The sequence below is a fragment of the Mixophyes fleayi genome, chromosome 5 (assembly GCF_038048845.1).
Source record: "Mixophyes fleayi isolate aMixFle1 chromosome 5, aMixFle1.hap1, whole genome shotgun sequence".
In the NCBI taxonomy this organism is placed as follows: domain Eukaryota; kingdom Metazoa; phylum Chordata; class Amphibia; order Anura; family Limnodynastidae; genus Mixophyes; species Mixophyes fleayi.
The window spans coordinates 122,612,891-122,633,717 of record NC_134406.1 but is presented as its reverse complement, the minus strand read 5'-3'; the positions used below and the strand labels follow the sequence as shown (position 1 = coordinate 122,633,717).

At 45.5% G+C, this 20,827-nt stretch overlaps 1 pseudogene; it reads right to left on the bottom strand.

Annotated features, from left to right (window-relative positions):
* LOC142159476 (cytoplasmic protein NCK2 pseudogene) overlaps positions 1–20,827 on the bottom strand; it is a 32,677-nt pseudogene that overhangs the window by 11,680 nt on the left and 170 nt on the right.

Here is a 20,827-nt window from a genome sequence, read left to right as displayed (position 1 = left end):
GTAATCTCCATAACAAACTGCTCTTATGAGCAGTTTGTTATGGAGATTACTTTTCTTTTTACTTACAGTGGTGGTCAGCAGTGAACGGCGCTATAGCTGCGGCCGAGTTGCATCCTGCATTAGCATTTGGAACGCACATGCATTCCACTGACAGTGTGTTCGGCATTTGGAACGCATATGGGGTGAGTGACAATGTATGCAGGAGAAAGGGGGGGGGGTGAGTGACAATGTATGCATGGGAAAGGGGGGGGGGTGAGTGACAATGTATGCATGGGAAGGGGGGGTGAGTGACAATGTATGATTTGGAAGGGGGGGTGAGTGACAATGTATGCATGGGAAAGGGGGGGGTGAGTGATAATGTATGCCGGGGAAAGGGGGGGGGTGAGTGACAATGTATGCAGGGGAAAGGGGGGGTGAGTGACAATATATGCATGGTAAAGGGGGGGTGAGTGACAATGTATGCAGGGGAAAGAGGAGTGAGTGACAATGTCTGCAGGGAGAAGGGGGGTGAGTGAAAATGTCTGCAGGGGAAGGGGGTGATTGAAAAATGTCTGCAGGGGGAAGGGGGGAGGTGAAAATGTCTGCAGGGGGCAATGACTGTAGGAGGGGGACAAAAAAAATGGCCAATGTGTGTGGGGGACAGTATATGACTGTAATTTGTGTGGGGGGACAGTATATGACTGTAATGTGTGTGGGGGGACAGTATATGACTGTAATGTGTGTGGAGGGACAGTATATGACTATAATGTGTGTGGGGGGACAGTATATGACTATAATGTGTGTGGGGGACAGTATATGACTATGATGTGTGCTATTAAGTGAATGTGGGGCTGCTTGGGGAAAATTAGGTATATTTATTGAATGTGATTATGAATTATTTAATGCCTGAGATGGTTGTGGGAAATGGTTATTTTTATTAAAAATAAATGCTATTTAATTTCTTGCTGGGGTTGTTTGGAGGGAGGGAAATAGGTTATCTTATTAAATGGGAATACTTTTTAATGTTTGGGGCTGGTTGTAGGAAAATAGGTATATTTATTAAATGTATATACTATTTAATGTCAGGGCTAGTTGGAGGGAAATAGATGTATTTATCAAATGTGAATACTATTATTTTAATGTTGGGGCTGGAGTGAGGCCTAAATTTAAAACGTGGGTGCTATATTGATTTAACACCGGTGCTGGTTGGAGTTTTCTAAATTTCATGTACCCATTTTTTTTTTCCTAATAGGGCCTCCAACATTCCAGGATCAAGACAAGCAGCAACTGATCTAAAGACACCAGCAGCCATTGAAATATTCAACAAATCTATATGTCTGTAAACTTTTACAAGAATACAAAATGTGTACGATGGCAAAGTTGAAAAAAATTACCATGCATACGTGTCCATATTGACATGTTTTAAATATTGTGGACATGAGTCAAGTTCGGAAAAAAGTCCATTTGTGTGAAATAGCTCTGCACATGATCAGGAAAGGACCTTAAGCCACTAAATTCAATTGCATACAATTCCAGTCCTTGGTTTCTCTTAAATACAATTGTTTTCAGACACATAATTTGTAGCCGCTACAGGGCAGGTGTAGGTGCCAACTGACTGGCACATCATAGTCTTTTAAACAGTACACATATGCATGCTATAGAAAACAACATGTGTATGCAAATAAGATAGACTTTAAGCACAATTTGCATATATTATGCCAGCGCCACTAGCATAAATTCCTAGAACAGGTAAAAGAGGTCTTCACCTATAGCAGCCACCTTTCCCGTAGAGTGAGTATTGCTCACATGTACTCAGATGCCCCCAGGTCTTAAACTCTAAGCAATAGGAGCTTATATTTGGTCAACGCAGTGCAGGTGGTAGAAGGGTACCTGGAGACCAGATGAGCCCAGTATGGAACACAGCAACCGGCATACAAGCAGAATCCAGAAGCTGGCAGAGGTCAGGCAACAGGTATTCAAGCAGAATCCAGTGATCAGGCAGAGGTCAGGGTAACAGGTGTTCAAGCAGAATCCGGTGATCAGGCAGAGATCAGGGTCACAAGTACAGTAGCAGAATCCAGTAAACAGACAAGGGTCACAACAGTGGATATTACAGGAGCTGAGAGTCTCAGGAACAACCACAAACAGGTCAGCAAACAGAAGTACTAAAGCTATAACCAGCAGGGAGGCTAAGCCCTCCCTACCTTAAATAATGTCAATAGCTAATTAGCTTTGCCCCTTCAGCAGCCTGCTAATTACACACAGGAGGCTAATCAGGCGGGTGTGGTACGGCATATCGATGCCGAGAAGAGCGACAAGACTCACCCCGACGTGACTATTCCGAAGGAGCTGGTTCCCGACCCAGAGCGATGACGACTCGTCTTCACCCTGACAGCAGCCAATCACAAAGAAGCAAGAAGGCGGCTGCAGCTGATGACGTCATTGAGCATGCCGACAGGATTATTGCTGTTGTTAAGGGGGTGAGGTAAGTATTGTCGAAGTCAGCAAATTGGATAAAGTCATTTCAATTAAAGTCAAACAAACTTGGTTGTCTTTGTCTGAAAAGATGCGTACGGTACGCATCGACGTACAAGGGCACGCTACGGCGTGAAAGGGCGTACGCATCCACTACACGTGGCAGCAACAGTAATAGGTCTTTTACCATACATTCACACAAACACGCATACTTATAAAATAGTACACATTAATGGTAGTTGCAACACATAGTCAGTTATGTCGAAATATAGTAGTATTTATATGTTATTATTAGAGTTACATGCATATTAGTGAAATACACAGAACAGGTTGAAGGAACCATATCATGAGTGGTATCATAATAAACCTTTTTACATATCCTACTGTTTGGTTCACCCTGCAAGGGAATCGCAGGGTGCATACACAAGTTATGAATGATAGGGAATTATGAACTACTTAAGACTAAGGAATCTTGGCGGGAAGAGCCGAGCATACCCCCTGGAGAGGTGACCCCTCCTTTGGATTCCTTAGGATGAACTAGCCAATGATTGACAACCCCTTGGACCTTCCTGAGACCTGGACCAATAGATGCAAGCTATACCATCTTCTTTGTGTTACTGTATTTTTGTGTGTATATAAGCAGCAGCTTCACATCTAGTGTTCAGACATCTTGTCCCCAGACTTCAGGTTTGAATGCTGCACACTGGATCCAGAGCGCCTGCGATAAGTAACGGCTGTATTAATTATCACTTCGCTTGAGCATATTATTCTACTATTTGCGAATAAATCTTTGAGCGTTGGAAACACAAATCGAGGTTCGACAATCGTTATTGGTTAGCGACAATACGCACATAAAAATTTGGTGGCTCGTGAGCTTTGGAGGTTTCGTTGCCGATGATATGCAAGACCAACGGATTTCGGTTCCGCAAAAAAGGGTGGAGACGCGTCATATACTGGTAAGAACGCATTGTGTTCAAAACCTGAATTTTACTCTATGTTGTGAAACCGAATGTCCGTTTTGCATTATCTAGGGCACGCTAACTAGAACCTAGGGACAAAAGAGAAAACTGTTTCTTTTTACTGTCATTGTGCGTTTTAACTGTATTGCATTGCTTAGCGTATGTGTATTTCCTGCTGTGCGTACGCGAACTTCCGGTAGATGGTTAAACAATCGTTTTGATAGTTATTATATGTGCATAATATAATTACTTGTGAAAGCCTCTGAGATATTATTACTGTTGTTGGGAACTTTTAATTTTCTGCGCAGAAAAGGTGTATAGTGTGTGATTTTGTAACGTAGATACACTGTTTATTATTCATTGTGCTCAGTTGCTGTCTGACGAGGCGGTTTTCCCAACTGAAGGACGGTATACAGGGCAGGTATACCGAATGCGAAAATCGGGTTTTCGCAAAAGCGCTACCAATAGATGGCAAGGTTTGCTAATAATTAGTATTGGTAGGCAGTGCGATCTAACCGCACCGTTAGTGCGAATTGGTGAAGCAGCTAGGAGGAATTATATTGGAAAGGCTGGTTGATTGTATCGACTTTGTTCTCCCAGTTATAATAAACTCAACAGATTTTGTGGTTTAGCCAGGGTATCGAGGAGCTGATAGCCCTTGGGTCCCTTAGTGATATTTCTGTGTTAGGGATTCTTGTTCGGAACAAGAGAAAGCGAGTGAACGCGGCTAAAGGAAATACGTTCACAAGGGCATTAGAGATCTTTAGCGGTGATTGTAGCAACAGGTTTGAAATTATTGGCTGGAAGGAACAGAGCATTGCGGTGTGTCTGTGTTCCGTGTAGAGTGGTGTTGTTCAACATGGGTGCTAAGCATATGCTAGAGATGGTCAGTGTACTGCCTAAGGAAGGTCCTATTGGTTCAGCGAGGTTTCTCATGTGTAAAAAATATGGTGCATACGCAACTGCGTATTGCGACACGTGGGTCAAGATGACCAAAGATTGTGATAGGCCTTTTCCAACAATAGGAAGTTTTAATGCAGAGGTACTAAATACTGTAAAAGATAAAGTATGGTTGATCAAGTCAACAAAAAAGAGAAATAGACATAATGATTGTTTAAAATTGTGGCAAATGGAAGGTAACACGTGGCAGAGCAGTGAATGCAAACCGGATGTAGGCGTGGCGAAAAGCGCGCGCACGGCGGAAGTACCCATTGAGAAGCGTGGTGAACTCAGTGCAAGCGCGTCCCCGCCACCTTATGTGGCGGGGGCGGTAAGTACAGCCGGTATTAAAACTGAAAAAAGAAAAATTGCTAAGTTGTATCCTGTTTTAAGCCAGTTTTTAAACAAGTGTATCAGAAGATGAAGATGAACCCACTGTGATTTCGGCCATTGCCCATGCTGTTAGTGTACTAGAGGCTCAGCAAAAGTATGAGAAAATGGCTGAGATAGGTGAGAGTAGTGTGATCACTAGGAGTGAGAGCGTTCTAAATCTTGAACCAGCAAATCCTGTAGTGTCCCCTGAAGTCAGTGAACCAGATGGTGCGTACCCAGTCCGCACAATATCAGTTCCCAATGGGAAACCGGATAAGGATGGTGTAGTTCCTTTAAGAAATGTTACAATGCATTGTCCCTGGACTAGATCAGAATTACGTTCCATTATGACTAAATTCCCAGTTAGCTAAATGTCAGAAATTTGTTAAAGACTTAGGAAATGCCCACGAACCAACCAATAAGGATTGGCGTGTAGTGTTGAGGGCGTGTCTTCCTCCCAATACTAACATACAAAAATTTATTGAAGATTGTTTGTTGGAGGAAGATGACACCTTGACTGATGAGATTAACCAAAAGAATATAGAACAAATTGTCAAACACTTAGCCATCTATTTTCCAGTAGTAGTAAATTGGAGTAAGATTTTTTACCATTAAACAAAAGGATAGTAAAACAGCAGCAGATTACTTTATTAGAGCTATAGCAGCGATAACACGGTTTACTGGGATATCCAACATAGGGGAGGACCCACATCATAGGGAAGTAGCTGTAGGCAGGGCCGCCAAGAAGGAGGGGGAGCGGGTACATTTTACCCGGGTACCGGGCTTGCCAGGGGGCAAGCCCGGGAAGAGGCACATTTAATAGTGGGGACTATTAATTTAAGATGGGGTGGTTTGGGGGCTATTGAATATGGGGGTGAGTTTAGGGAGAATGAGGTCTATTTATTAAATGTGACTATGAATTTATTAATGGGAGTGATGGTTGCGGGAAATAGGTATTGCTAGGCTGTTTGCAGGAAGGGAAATAGGTTTATTTATTAAATGTGAATACTATTATTTTAATGTTGGGGCTGGAGGAAGGCCTAATTATTAATCGTGAGTGCTATTGATTTAACGCTGCGTCTGACTGTAATTTTCTAAATGTAGCCATTTTTCCCCCCAAATAGGTCCTTCAACATTCCAGGGTCTAGACAAAGCCGCAACTAAAGAAACCAGCAGCTACAGATGGTGAAAGTGAGAAGAACAGGTAGGAGAGAGTAGCAGAGTGTGTGAAATGTTGTGATTCTAGTAGGGACAATGGGAATTTTTGGTGAGTGTCGTGCCCAATGTAAGGTGCAGGCCAAGACTGAACTGTTTGTGTACACACTGCATTCTTTGTATACTACACTGTGGTGGTAGATGTCTTAAAAGTCAGGAGTGCTGGGACATTTGTCACGCTCTGGTGAATTCAGGACCTAGTGATTTTGATGTGCTAGCCACGCCCCAATGGCGCATTTGCTATGCCCCAAATGTATGACCACACACCCCCAAAAAATTTGCACCGCTGTTAGGCTAGCCACGCCCCAACGACGCATTGCCACGCCTCTAAATGTATGACCACACCCCTGATTTCCGGCGGCGTAAAAATTTTTTGGGGCTTACTCGACTATGAGGGGGGCCCCATGAATTTGTTGTACCCGGCCCTGAATTCCTCTTGGCAGCCCTGGCTGTAGGAGTATTAATGGATGGCCTTAGAGAAAATTTAAAAACCAGAGTACAAACTACATTACCTAATTGGAGAGGCATCACAGTAGATTCTCTCAGGGAGTCTGCTGTAGAGCATGACAAAAACCTTTTTAGGAAGAAGGAAGAGAAAAGTGATAGGTTAATGACGGTGAGTATACAGGCTCTAGAGGGGATGCATACACGACCACCAGCATACAACCCATATAACAAGAAACCTAAAGTGATCAGGTGTTTCAACTGTAAAGAGGAAGGACATTACATGAGAGATTGTAAAAAGGAAAGACTCAATACACATAGGGGTGGGTCACATAGATATCCTCCAAGGAGGGATTCACATAGACTAGAAGACTCACATCTACCCGCGCTTATTACAGCAGCAAATGCTGCGCGGGAAATCAATAGTCAGCGCTAGGGGTCAGGTCATACCTGTAGTCTACAGCCAGTGAGGTTAACTGAGAGTCAGAGTGAAGAACCAACAATGATAGTTGACATAGCTGGTAGGAAAGAAACTTTTCTTGTAGATACAGGGGCGGCCCGATCTGTGATAACCTCTCCTTTTGAATCTACAGGTGACCAGTAAAACAATTCCAGCCATAGGGGTAACGGGAAAAGTGTTGCATTATCCACTAACTAAACCAGCTGAGGTTACTATCGGGCCCCTGCATACCAAGCATTCGTTTCTCTTGGCTGCGGCGGCTCCTACTAACTTGCTAGGGAGAGACTTGTTATGTAAAATGGGATGTGTCATATACTGTACTTCTGATGGTGTGTTCTTAGATATACCGGAGAAAGTCGCACATGAGGTACAGGATATATTGGACACCCCTCAAAGGTTAATGTTACACTCTCCTGTTATAGAACAAAGTCCATCTCAAGTAAAGGGGATGTTGCTGGAAATACCAGGTTCACTATGGACCAGAGATGGACAGGACACTGGACTGATGGCAAACGTAGCCCCTGTCATGGTCAATCTAAAAAGTGGTAGGATAGCTCCAAAAATCCCACAGTATCCATTAAAACTGGAGGTGGAACTAAGGGTATATCCTGGTATTGAGAGGCTGTTACAACAAGGGATTTTAATTCGTACAGCCAGTACAGCAAATAGTCCCATTTTCCCTGTGAAGAAGAATGGGGGGAGGGGCTATAGATTAGTCCAGGACTTAAGGGGAATTAATACAGTTGTTGAGAGCCAATTCCCCGTAGTGCCGAATCCAGCTGTCATCCTCATGCAGATTCCACCGTCTGCCAGTCATTTTACTGTCATTGATCTATGCTCTGCTTTCTTCTCAGTCCCTCTTCACCCTGACTGCCAATACCTTTTTGCATTCTCCTACAGGGGAGTGCAATACACATGGACCAGACTACCCCAGGGGTTCATTGACATCCCCAGTATTTATTCCCAAGCCTTACATGACTGTTTGCAATCCTTTCAACCCCACAATGGGTCTGTTCTAATTCAATATGTGGACGATTTGTTGTCGTGCTCTGATTCTTTTATGTCATGTTTACATGATACTAAATTGTTGTTGCTTCATCTTTCACAAACAGGGCACAAGGTGGCAAAGGATAAATTACAGCCATGTCAAACTAAGGTCAAATACTTAGGACACTGCCTCACTAAGGGGCTAAGACACCTGACAACCGACAGAATTGAGGCCATACAACACATGACTCTGCCGCAGAGCCAGAAGCAGATTCGTACTTTCTTGGGGATGTGTGGATACTGTAGATCCTGGATCCCAGGTTTTTCTATTCTGACATTACCATTGCAGGAGCTAGTCTCTTCCTCAAAACCAGAACGTGTTGTACACACAGAAGAGTCAGAGCAAGCGTTCTTTAATCTTAAAGACAGTCTGACTAAAGCACCTACATTGGGAATACCTGATTATGAAAAGCCTTTTGAGCTATTTTGTACAGAAGCTGATGGTTGTGCAGCGTCCTCGCACAGAAACATGGTGACGCTAGCAGACTGGTAGCATACTACAGTGCACAATTAGACAATGTGGCAAGATCACTCCCAACATGTCTCAGAAGTGTAGCAGCAACGGCTCTTCTGGTAAGTAAGAGCGAGGACGTAGTATTAGGACATAATTCAATTATCTATACACCCCATGCTGTATCAGCTCTGTTAAATTCAGCCCAAACCAGACATGTTTCTTCAGCTAGATTCACAAAGTGGGAACTAGCCCTGATGGCACCCTCAAACATCACCATCAAATGATGTAGCACCTTAAATCCAGCTACATACCTTCCGTATGTGTCTCTAGAGACACAAAGGGTGGGAGGTGAGGAGACCCTGGTTGATGATGAGTTAGGCAAGAATACTGACACGCATGATTGTATGGAACACCTGAATCAGACCTTTACTGCAAGGTCCGACATACGTAACACCCCCTTAGAAAATGTAGATTTTACGTTTTATACAGACGGAAGTTGCCATAGACAGACAGAGACAGGAGAGCTATGTACTGGTTACGCTGTTGTAGACGATCAGGATGTGGTAGAAGCTGAACCCCTTGGTCCACCTCACTCAGCCCAGGTGGCGGAACTAGTAGCACTAAGGAGAGCGTGTGAATTGGCAGAGGGTAAATCAGCCAATATATATACTGACTCTAGGTACGCCTTCGGGGTAGTGCACGATTTTGGGGCCTTTGGCGTCTTAGAAACTTTACGACAGCAGCAGGTACACCAGTGGCACACTCACAACACAGAAAAGGACTTCTGACAGCGATACAGTTACCCAGAACAGTAGCCGTCATAAAGTGCAAAGCCCATACCTTTGAAGAAGACCCAGTGTCATTGGGCAACAACAGGGCAGACGAAGCTGCTAAATGGGCAGCAGGGCAACCTATGACTGTATCGACCGAGACTATAAAGGTTTTTCAGACATTAGACATGCAAAAATTAATTGAAATTCAAGATTTGTGTTCCCTGCAGGAAAAGGCGGTCTGGAAGGCGAAGGGATGTGGTCAAGAGTCCTCAGGATTTTGGTGGGATGGACAAGATAAACCTGTAGCTCCCCGAACATACTATCCAAGCCTGGCTGAAGCAGCACACGGTCTGACTCACCTTCATAAAGAAGGTATGTGCAAACTGGTGAGAGCATACTGGTGTGCTCCCGAATTTTCCTCTCAGGCTGGTAAGAAAGCAATGTCATGTCTTACTTGTTTAAGGAAAAATGTTGGGAAAACTATTCCAACTGAGCCATCCCACATACCTTCTACAGACGGACCTTTTCAGGTAATACAAATTGACTATATCCAATTACCACCGTGCAGGAAGTTAAAGTATGTGTTAGTGTGTATTGATGTGTTTTCCGGTTGGGTAGAAGCATATCCGGCAGCCACTAATACTGCTGTGTTCAGTGCAAAGAAAATTGTACAAGACTTTGTGTGTAGGTTCGGTATCCCTAGAATCATTGAAAGTGATAGGGGTACCCATTTTACTGGTGATATCTTCCAAAACATGTGTAAACTCATGGGAATCGGTAGCAGACTTCACATCCCTTACCGACCACAAGCCAGTGGAAAGGTGGAGAGAGTAAACGGTACTATAAAGAACAAGCTTGGTAAGATAATGGCTGAAACTGGGTTGGCATGGCCAGAGGCTTTGCCATTGGTCCTCCATAGCATTCGGACCACTCCTAGACCTCCTCTTAATCTGTCCCCCTTTGAGATACTGTTCGGACGACAACCTCATTTGATCGTGAGTCCACAAGACGACTTGAAGTGTAATAATGAAGTGACTGTACAATATCTTATAAGAATGAGTAGACAGCTAAAACAACAACAACAAAAACTAAAAATGCTGTCACCTGGTATGCCAGAAACGAACTGTCATGATGTTGAACCTGGAGACTATGTTATGATCCGCAATTTCTTACGTTCAGGTTGTTTAACAGACCGTTGGGAAGGCCCGTACCAAGTGCTGCTGACCAGTACTACATCACTGAATGTTGCAGAGAGAGACACTTGGGTCCATTCCACCCACTGCAGGAGAGTCCATAATCTGGAGAAAGTGCAAGATAAAGCTAAGACCAACGACATAGATCTGTCACTCGTGAGTCTGTTCCGGGAGACCTAAAGCCTGCAGTCGAGACACCTGAACCAGAGACGTTGCCCCAGAACTATCTTTCCAGCTATGGAGTGGCGGTTTTTGTTTTTCTTTTGTTCCAGGTTTTTCCTTGTTTTTATTTTTTTTAGGACATTCTATTTTTGTGAAGGAGGATGGAGGACGGAGGAGAGTTCTGGGAGTGATACGGATGAAATGGAGGCAGAAGAAAAGTTATTAGGATACTCAGAGCAGCCCATTATCAAACTTGGACCGGGGGTTATGAAAAGGTCTGCTAGCTCAGGAACTCGGAGGCAGTGTGAAGGGCTATTGTCTGATGAGTATTGTATCTGCAAGTTCTGCGACTCCCTAGTTGAAGAGAGATGCATCCAACGATGCCAGTCCCCCAGTACTCTGAATATAGGCGGGCATCCTTTGGAGGATTATCACTCCCTGTGTTACGAGCCGCGGCGGTACTCACAGCCGCCGCGGCTCGCTTCCTGCCTGCTCCAGTGTCCCGACCTTTTGCCTGGAATTCGGATTTCGCTTCTCTGCCTGTGAGTTTGACCCTTTGCTTGCCCTTGGATATTGCTTCTGTGCCTGTGACCTTTGGACCTTGGATTTCTCTTATACTACAGTCCACCAATCACTCCACTTCTGGGAAACTCCTTTAAGTCAGTATACGCTACTCGACCCTCAGTCGGCCCGCAGCCCAGTCTGTCCCCACCACTAGGGGCTCCAGCAAACACCTGGCCTTCTGAGTAGTTCCTGAGTTTCACTGTACTGACTTGGGAGTTCCTAACATTATAACCGGCCAGGAAGATTGGTATCGTACGGCCATGGACGGAGAGGAGTCGAATCTGTCCCCAGCCCAGATTCTGGCTAACCAGATAAAGGCGGTTTCCCAAGTGGTGCAGGCTTTATCCCAGCGCCTGGCAGTCCAAGAAGAGGCTTCCAGAGGCCGGCAGCCCCAGCAAGTTCCCGCTGGTGACACACCGGAGCCTTAGATGAATTTGCCTGACCGATTCTCTGGAAGCAGGCCAGCCTTCCGTAATTTCAAAGAGAGCTGCAAGTTGTACTTTCGTCTGAAACCACGTTCCTCTGGTTCCGAACAACAGAGGGTAGGGATCATCATCTCATTACTCCAGGGCGACCCTCAGTCTTGGGCCTTCTCCTTGCCTTCCACAAGTCCAGCCTTACAGTCTGTGGATGCCTTTTTTCAAGCGTTGGGGTTATTATACGATGACCCGGACAGGGTAGCCTTAGCTGAGGCTCATCGCCGTACGCTAAGGCAGGGACGTCGCTCAGCGAAAGAGTATTGTGCGGAGTTTCAGCGATGGTCCATGGATAGCGCTTGGAACGACCCCGCATTGCGAAGTCAATTCCGCTTAGGACTTACCAAGCTAATTAAGGACTCCTTAGTCCAGTATCCGATATCCGACACGCTGGAGAACTTGATGCAACTTGTCATAAAAATTGATCGTCGGATCAGAGAGAGGAAGCCTGAACGGGAGTCCTCTGTTCTGATGGACGTTTTCACTAGCTCCAATAACACTCTGCCCGATTCCTCTGAACCCATGCAATTGGGCGCTTACCGCTTGCCTCCGGAGGAGCGCTCCAGAAGACGCTCACTAGGCCTGTGTATGTATTGTGGTCAGACAGGCCACTTAGTTCGCTCATGTCCCAATAAACCGGGAAACTCCAAAGCCTAAGTGCAGGTGAAGAGGTGCGCTTGGGTCTTCAGATTACCTCTTCAGAAAACTCTTTATTAGTCCCTGGACGTTTAACTTTCCGTGGGAGATCCATGGACCTGAAAGCTTTTCTTGACAGTGGTGCGGCTGGTAATTTCCTGGATATACATTTGGCTCAGACGCTTGATATTCCGCATACCAGGTTAGGATCAAGCATCACCACGTGTGGTCTGGATGGTAACCCCTTGCCTGGGGGAAGGATTCTCGCTAGGACTCCAATGGTTCGGTTGACTGTAGGAGTTCTCCATACAGAGAAGCTCTCCTTCTATCTCATTAGTTGTCCCTCTGCTCCTTTGATATTGGGGTATCCCTGGCTTCGCAGTCACAATCCCCTTATCAACTGGAAAAGTGGAGAGATTACTCGTTGGAGTCCCAAGTGTTCCACGTCTTGCTTGACCCTGCCGCTTAGAATCTTGCAGCCTAGTCCAGACTTGTTGCCGGTACCCTACCAGGACTTCTCTGATGTGTTCTGCAAAAGAAAAGCTGATTCCATTCCACCACATCGAGAGTATGACTGCGCCATTGATTTAGTCCCGGGTTCCAAGTTGCCCAAAGGGAGGTTATACTCCTTGTCCATTCCAGAGACTCAGGCCATGGAGCTATACGTGGAGGAAAACCTGAAAAAAGGATTCATACGTCCTTCTAAATCTCCCGTAGGCGCAGGTTGTTTCTTCGTGTTAAAAAAAGATGGCAGTCTTAGACCATGCATCGATTTCCGTGGACTGAATAACATCACTATTAAGAATATGTACCCGTTACCATTGATTTCGGTGTTGTTTGATCAATTAAAATCTGCCACTATATTCTCGAAGATTGACCTCAGAGGGGCGTACAATCTTATTCGAATCAAGAAAGGGGATGAATGGAAGACTGCCTTCAATACCCAGTCTGGACATTATGAATATCTCGTGATGCCATTCGGGTTATGCAACGCTCCGGCGGTTTTCCAGGACCTAATCAACGACGTTTTACGAGAGTTCCTGGGTAAAACAGTAGTTGTGTATCTGGATGATATTTTAATCTACTCGGAGTCTTTACTTCAGCACCGTCAGCATGTTCGACAAGTTCTGCTGAAATTGCGGGAACATCACCTTTATGCAAAAAGGGAGAAATGTGAATTTGAGGTGGGCACCGTGTCATTCCTGGAATATATCATCTCCTCAACAGGATTCGCCATGGACCCTGCCAAAGTTCGAGCAATCCAGGATTGGGTCCTCCCGACTAATCTGAAGGCGATCCAGAGGTTCCTCGGATTCGCGAATTATTACCGTAGGTTTATTGACTCTTTTTCCTCATTAGTAGCTCCTATCACTGCTCTCACTCGAAAGGGAGTGTCACTCACCGGACTGTGAGTGCTACTTCCCGTGTATTCAGGAACCGTGGCCGTCCGCCATCCTGAGGGTCTGCGCATGTACAGCCCTTTCAAGCCTTCAGTACCTGTTGCTTTTTATTGATTGGATGATCAGGCAACCCTCCCTATTTAAACCACCTGTGATCATTACCTGGTTGCCTGATCTTGGAGTCTCATTCCCCATGAGCCTCTGAAGGTGTTCCTGTGTTTCCTCGTGTATTCAGCTCATGCTGATTCCTGTTTATTCTATTGTGGTTTCCAGACCACTTCAACTCTCCTGTGTTCATCGTGTCTGCAACCAGCTGATTCCTATCCGCTGCCTCTGTTGCTTCTACAGAGTTCCTGCTCACTTCGACTCTCCTGTGTTCATCGTGTCTGCAACCAGCTGATTCCTATCCGCTGCCTCCGTTGCTTCTACAGAGTTCCTGCTCACTTCAACTCTCCTGTGTTCATCGTGTCTGTAACCAGCTGATTCCTATCCGCTGCCTCCGTTGCTTCTACAGAGTTCCTGCTCACTTCAACTCTCCTGTGTTCATCGGCTCAGCGCTCCGCTGCTTCCATCTCTACTACTGGATATCAGACCGCCTCAACTCTCCCGTGTTCTTCTTGTTTCCAGTTCCACTTACTACTGCTTCCTGAGTATTGCCTCGTTCATGCTGGTTTACCTGCCGTGCGCTGCACCAACCTGATTTCCGCTTCCACCTTCCAGTGGTCTCTCCTCCTGCCGGCCTATCCCTGCACGTCTCTCTGACAGCCTGCTCTCCTGAACCGCGGTATGCATACTTCTCATTGACTTTGCTTGTGTATTGCATATCCATCTGGACTGTGTTGTGTTCTCCTCCGGAGTCTCCTATCCACTGAGGCTATTGCTACCATTGACTTTGTTTCCTATTGCCTGGATAGTTATTGTGATTTTGTATACTTAAGCAGTCCTGCTCAGTTATCATTGTATTGTGGATATCATCGTGGGATCAAGTTCTGTGTGCCCGTGTATACTCTGCATTACATTCATCTCCTCGTGTCCCTCCTCACATATATATTGCAGTGGTACAACTTGCTGATGCAGACCACTGACTCCTGTTCCCTGTGACACCAGTTTCAAGTATCCTCTCACATAAGCAGTGGTACAACTTGCTATACGCAGACCACTGACTTCCCTATTACCTACCTTCACCTGGATTCCATTCCTTCACCTAGACAGCGGTACAACTTGCTATACGCAGACCGCTGACTCTCACTACCTCCTCGCTACTCCTGGACATTCCTCCTCACTATAGCAGTGGTACAACTTGCTATACGCAGACCACTGACTTTCCTCACGTTTCCTTGTCCATCTAGTTCCTCGTGTACAGTCATCTACTCATTACCAGTGCTGCTAGTCATAGACTTTCCTCGAGCATTCTCTCACCATCTGCTGTTTCTCCTGTTCCGTTGTCACCCTGCTACCAGAGAACCATATTACCAACTGTATTACTCTGGTAAGTCCATCATCTGGTGATATCCTGGGCAAAGACTCCTAGTGCCCGTGACAGGGAGCTAACCCAGCGAAGTGGCCTTCGGAGGCATTGGCGAGTTTCTCGGCACTCAAAGCCGCGTTCATTTCTGCTCCAGTGCTGAGACATCCTGCTCCGGAACTTCCGTTCATTGTAGAGGTGGACGCTTCTGATATCGGTGCTGGCGCTATCCTTTCTCAAAAAGACCCAAGGAGCAAAAAATTACATCCTTGTGCATTCTTTTCTAAAAAAATTCTAGCGGCCGAATGTAATTATGATGTCGGCAATTGTGAATTGTTGGCCATTAATTTGGCACTGGAGGAATGGCGGCATTGGTTAGAGGGAGCTACCTATACCATCACCATCTTCACGGACCATAAAAACCTCCAATACATTCAGACCGCTAAAACTCTGAATCCTAGGCAGGCCCGCTGGGCCTTATTTTTCACCAGATTTAACTTCATTATTACATACCGTCCAGGTTCTAAAAATACTAAGGCCGATTCCTTGTCCCGAAGTTTTTTGGCCCATCATCCTCAGTCTCCGGACCCGTTGTCTATTGTTTCTACAACTGCTATTCATCTTGGTCTCACCCAGGACCTAGGAGCAACCATCCGGCGCTTCCAGAGAATCGCTCCAGTTCAGACACCGGTCAACAAATTATTTGTCCCCGTCCATTTAAGGAAATCTGTTCTCATTGAAGGCCACAACAACTGCTCTGCTGGCCATCCGGGAATCCGTAGGACTATTGAGGTTCTTTCTCGTTGGTTGTGGTGGCCCACCTTGTCAAACGATATGGAGAATTATGTTCGGGCTTGTCCTGAGTGTGCTAAAAACAAGACCGATAGGAACCATCCTTCTGGGCTATTGTTACCTTTGCCGGCACCGAGCAGACCTTGGACCCATCTGTCGATGGATTTCATTGTTGACCTACCAGTATCCGCAGGACATAACACCATCCTGGTAGTTGTCGATCGGTTCAGTAAGATGGCACATTTTATATCTTTGCCCAAGCTACTAGATGCCAGGACCCTGGCCACCTTGTTTTTGACGCATATTTTTCGTCTTCATGCGACTCCTGAAGATATAGTATCAGATCGAGGATCCCAGTTTATTGCCCGGTTTTGGAAAGCTTTTTGTAAGTCCATCGGGATCTCTATCAGTCTGTCTTCAGCATATCATCCTCAGTCGAATGGACAGACAGAGAGGACGAACCAAGCTCTGGAACAGTTTTTGCGCATTTATGTGTCTAAATTTCACGACAATTGGTCCTCTCTCCTGCCCTGGGCAGAATTTGCGTACAATAATTCTTGCCATTCTACTATTCACACGTCCCCGTTTTTCTGCAACTTCGGGTTTCACCCAAAATCCAATTCATTTTCTACTACTGTTCCCTGTGGAGATTCCGGAACGCCTGCTTTTACGGCCAGGCTAAGGTCCATTTGGAAAAAGGTGCACGCTGCACTAGGTCAAGCTTCCCGAAAATCCAAGATCTTCGCTGACCGTCACCGTAGACCCTGTTCATTGAAAGTGGGGGATCATGTTTGGTTATCCACACGGAACATCAAGTTGCGGCAACCTTGTAGGAAGCTGGGGCCCCGATACATCGGACCGTTTCCAATTGAGAGGAAAATTAATCCAGTGGCATTTAGATTGAAACTACCCATTTCCTTAAAAATACCTGCGACCTTTCATTGTTCACTTCTGAAGAAAGTTGCTGCTCCCAGCAAAATTTAATCGGTCTCTCTCTAACAGGCCCAGGCCTCTGATGGTGAACGGGGACCACGAATATGTTACTGAAAAAATCCTTGATTCTAGGAGGGTTCAGGGTCAAGTCCAATTCCTCGTTCATTGGAAGGGTTATGGCCCTGAGGAGCGTTCTTGGATACCGCAGAGACGTCTGCACGCTGGTAAACTCATTAAAGAATTTTTTAGGAAGTTTCCCACTAAGCCTGGATGTCGGGGTTCCTTAACCCCTCCTCAAGGGGGGGGGGGGGTACTGTCACGAGCCGGGGCGGTACTCACAGCCGCCGCGGCTCGCTTCCTACCTGCTCCAGTGTCCCGGCCGTCACCATGACGACCGGGACGTCACTTCCACTTCCTACCCGGCTGTTGCCAAGGCAACGGCCGGACGCCTATCACATAGCGCTGCGTCCTGGCGCTGTTGGAAGCCGGGCGCATGCGCAAAAGTGGACACAGCCTGTGGGCTAATTAGGGGACTAGTTACAGGCATTAGCCTGCATCTGGGTGCACCTATCAGGGACTAGCCCTGATTGGTCTGGTGCTATGTTTCTCATTAGTCTGCAGGGGTGCATGTAAGTTTTGATTGGGCCAACTATGTATTTAAGGCAATGAGGTCTGCTGCCTCATTGCCAGTTATAGCGTTCTGTCCTCAGTCCTGCTGCCTGCTTGTACTATCCATTTAGGTTCCTGTTACCTTAGATTTGACCACCCGTGTTTGACCCCTGCTTGTTATTGGACCTTTGACCCTTCTCTTCTGACCTTGACCTTTTGCCTGGAATTCGGATTTCGCTTCTCTGCCTGTGAGTTTGACCCTTTGCTTGCCCTTGGATATTGCTTCTGTGCCTGTGACCTTTGGACCTTGGATTTCTCTTATACTACAGTCCATCAAATCACTCCACTTCTGGGAAACTCCTTTAAGTCAGTATACGCTACTCGACCCTCAGTCGGCCCGCAGCCCAGTCTGTCCCCACCACTAGGGGCTCCAGCGAACACCTGGCCTTCTGAGTAGTTCCCGAGTTTCACTGTACTGACTTGGGAGTTCCTAACACCCTGGTGGGTAAGGTGCTAAACCAAACCGAGTGTTGGGTGTGCTCTCATGTGCCGCAAGGGCAGCATAATATAGGACTAGTGCCATTTCCACTAAACATATCTGAAGTACTCGAATTGAGGAGTGGGAGGCCCATAGACGGGAGGTACAATAACACTAGGTCCCCTAGTCTGACACTTCGACAATACTCCATAGGCAGATCTTTGCTGTGCCTAAATATATCTCATGCAAAGCGCCTGGAGAATTGGGAGGCTGACCCATCAGATCAGACAATGGCTCGCCACACTCATTTTAGAGGGAGACTCACAAGGTCACTAATAGGTAGGAATTTTGATGGAAGTCACAAATTAGGGCGTATAACCAAACATAAGAAGGTATCCATTGGAAAAGTCTCTACAGATAAATGTAAAAATGTCATTAATGCCGACACGTGTCTAGAGCAAATGGAGACACTAGGCATGGGTAGTTTTATCAAAACTCTGTGTGATATAATTCATAGGCATACTGTTCCTTATGTTCTCCCTGATGATGTGTATTTTGTTTGTGGGAGGAAAGCTTATTCCTGGGTGACTCCGAGTTCCAAGGGCTTGTGTTTCTTAGCTAAACTGGTTCCTGAAATCATGACTATTACTCATGAAGAAATGGTTGATATTCACAAGACTACATCACCACCATACATACACACACAGTATGAACACCGTGGGAAGAGAAATATGATTCCTGGTGAGGAACCCATAGCTACAAAATTGATTAGTGAAACTGCTGGTTTTCAAGTTATGGTTGATCTAGACCTCACCAGGACCGCTCGGGGAACATTAAACTTTAAATATATCCAAGACCTAGCTAAATTAATAGATAATATCACCGAGATGTACGATGACACTTTCAGGTATACTGTAAGGGAGCTACAAGCGTACAAGAAGGAGTTGGTGCAACATAGACTGGCACTAAATTATCTCACCTCTATTACTGGTGGGTACTGTGTGACACTGGCCACCCCGTTCGGTGTCAAATGTTGCACGTACATTACTAATAATACGGATGACCCTTAAGAGGTTATAGACCGGAAGATGGATGAAATTTTGCAGCTGAAATGGGAATTTCGAAAGAGCCATAATTCTTCATTATATGAGGTCGGGGAAAAGGTGGCAGGTTGGTTCTCGTGGTTGAACCCTGTGAAATGGTTCTCCGGTCTGGGGGAGTGGGTACAAGAAATGGTTTCTAGTGTAGGTAAGCTCCTTCTCTTTATACTGGGTGTCATCTTAGCAATTGGTTTAGTTGTCAAATGTGTTCCTACTGTGTTGAAGTGTGGAAAGCGGTCTCATAGGAGTAACACTGAGAAAAAGACTGAAAGGGTGGTAACCGATACCGAGATCATGGTCTGTGAAGAAGTATTGTATAATCCTGAACTTGAAATGGTGATTGGGTGATAGTTTATTACACTATCAAAGGGTGGAGCTGTTGAAGTCAGCAAATTGGATAAAGTCATTTCAATTAAAGTCGAACAAACTTGGTTGTCTTTGTCTGAAAAGATGCGTACAGTACGCATCGACGTACAAGGGCAAGCTACGGCATGAAAGGGCGTACGCATCCACTACACGTGGCAGCAACAGTAATAGGTCTTTTACCATACATTCGCACAAACACACATACTTATAAAATAGTATACATTAATGGTAGTTGCAACACATAGTCAGTTATGTCGAAATATAGTAGAATTTATATGTTATTATTAGAGTTACATGCATATTAGTGAAATACACGGAACAGGTTGAAGGAATCATATCATGAGTGGTATCATAATAAACCTTTTTACATATCCTACTGTTTGGTTCACCCTGCGAGGGAATCGCAGGGTGCATACACAAGTTATGAATGATAGGGAATTATGAACTACTTAAGACTAAGGAATCTTGGCGGGAAGAGCCGAGCATACCCCCTGGAGAGGTGACCCCCTCCTTTGGATTCCTTAGGATGAACTAGCTAATGATTGACAACCCCTTGGACCTTCCTGAGACCTGGACCAATAGATGCAAGCTATACCATCTTCATTGTGTTACTGTATTTTTGTGTGTATATAAGCAGCAGCTTCACATCTAGTGTTCAGACATCTTGTCCCCAGACTTCAGGATTGAATGCTGCACACTGGATCCAGAGCGCCTGCGATAAGTAACGGCTGTATTTATTATCACTTCGCTTGAGCATATTATTCTACTATTTACGAATAAATCTTTGAGCGTTGGAAACACAAATCGAGGTTCGACAATCGTTATTGGTTAGCGACAATACGCACATAACAGTATGTACCCATGTACAATGTATAATCCTTTCTAAAATGCATCGTACATGGGTGCATACTTACCTCACCCCTTAACAATAGTGATAATTCCGTCGGCATGCTCAATGATGTCATCAGCTGCAGCCGCCTTCTTGCTTCAACGTCATTGGCTACTGCCGGGGTGAAGAGGAGTCGTCATCGCTCAGGGTCGGGAACCAGCTCCTTCGGAATAGTCACGTCGGGGTGAGTCTTGACGGGGTAGTCAGCATCGATATGCTGACTACCACCGAATCAGGCTTAGGGGACCTGTTGTGCCTGTGCCCGACTGACAGCTCTGTCGGAACGTGGTGGTGAGGAGAAGAGCGTCCTGGCTGTTGCCCTGGTGACAGCTGGGACAAGGAAGCGGAAGTGATTTCCTGCCTGTCATGGCAACAGTAGGGATGCACAGCAGAAGAAACCGACACGCTGATGCGAGTCTTGACAATACGCATTTAGTGTAAAAAAAAAACATCTTTTTGATTATGTGGTTGTGCATATACTGCACTATGTTCTGTCTGTTAACATACGGCATGTAACATTTAGGCAGTGTGTGCTTATACCCAGATTCAAATCAGAAAACATCTTGAGATCTACTTGGTTTTGAATATGAATAGAACAACAATAACGTTCCATGCTCTTTTTTCAACAGTTACTTGTTGAGCACCAA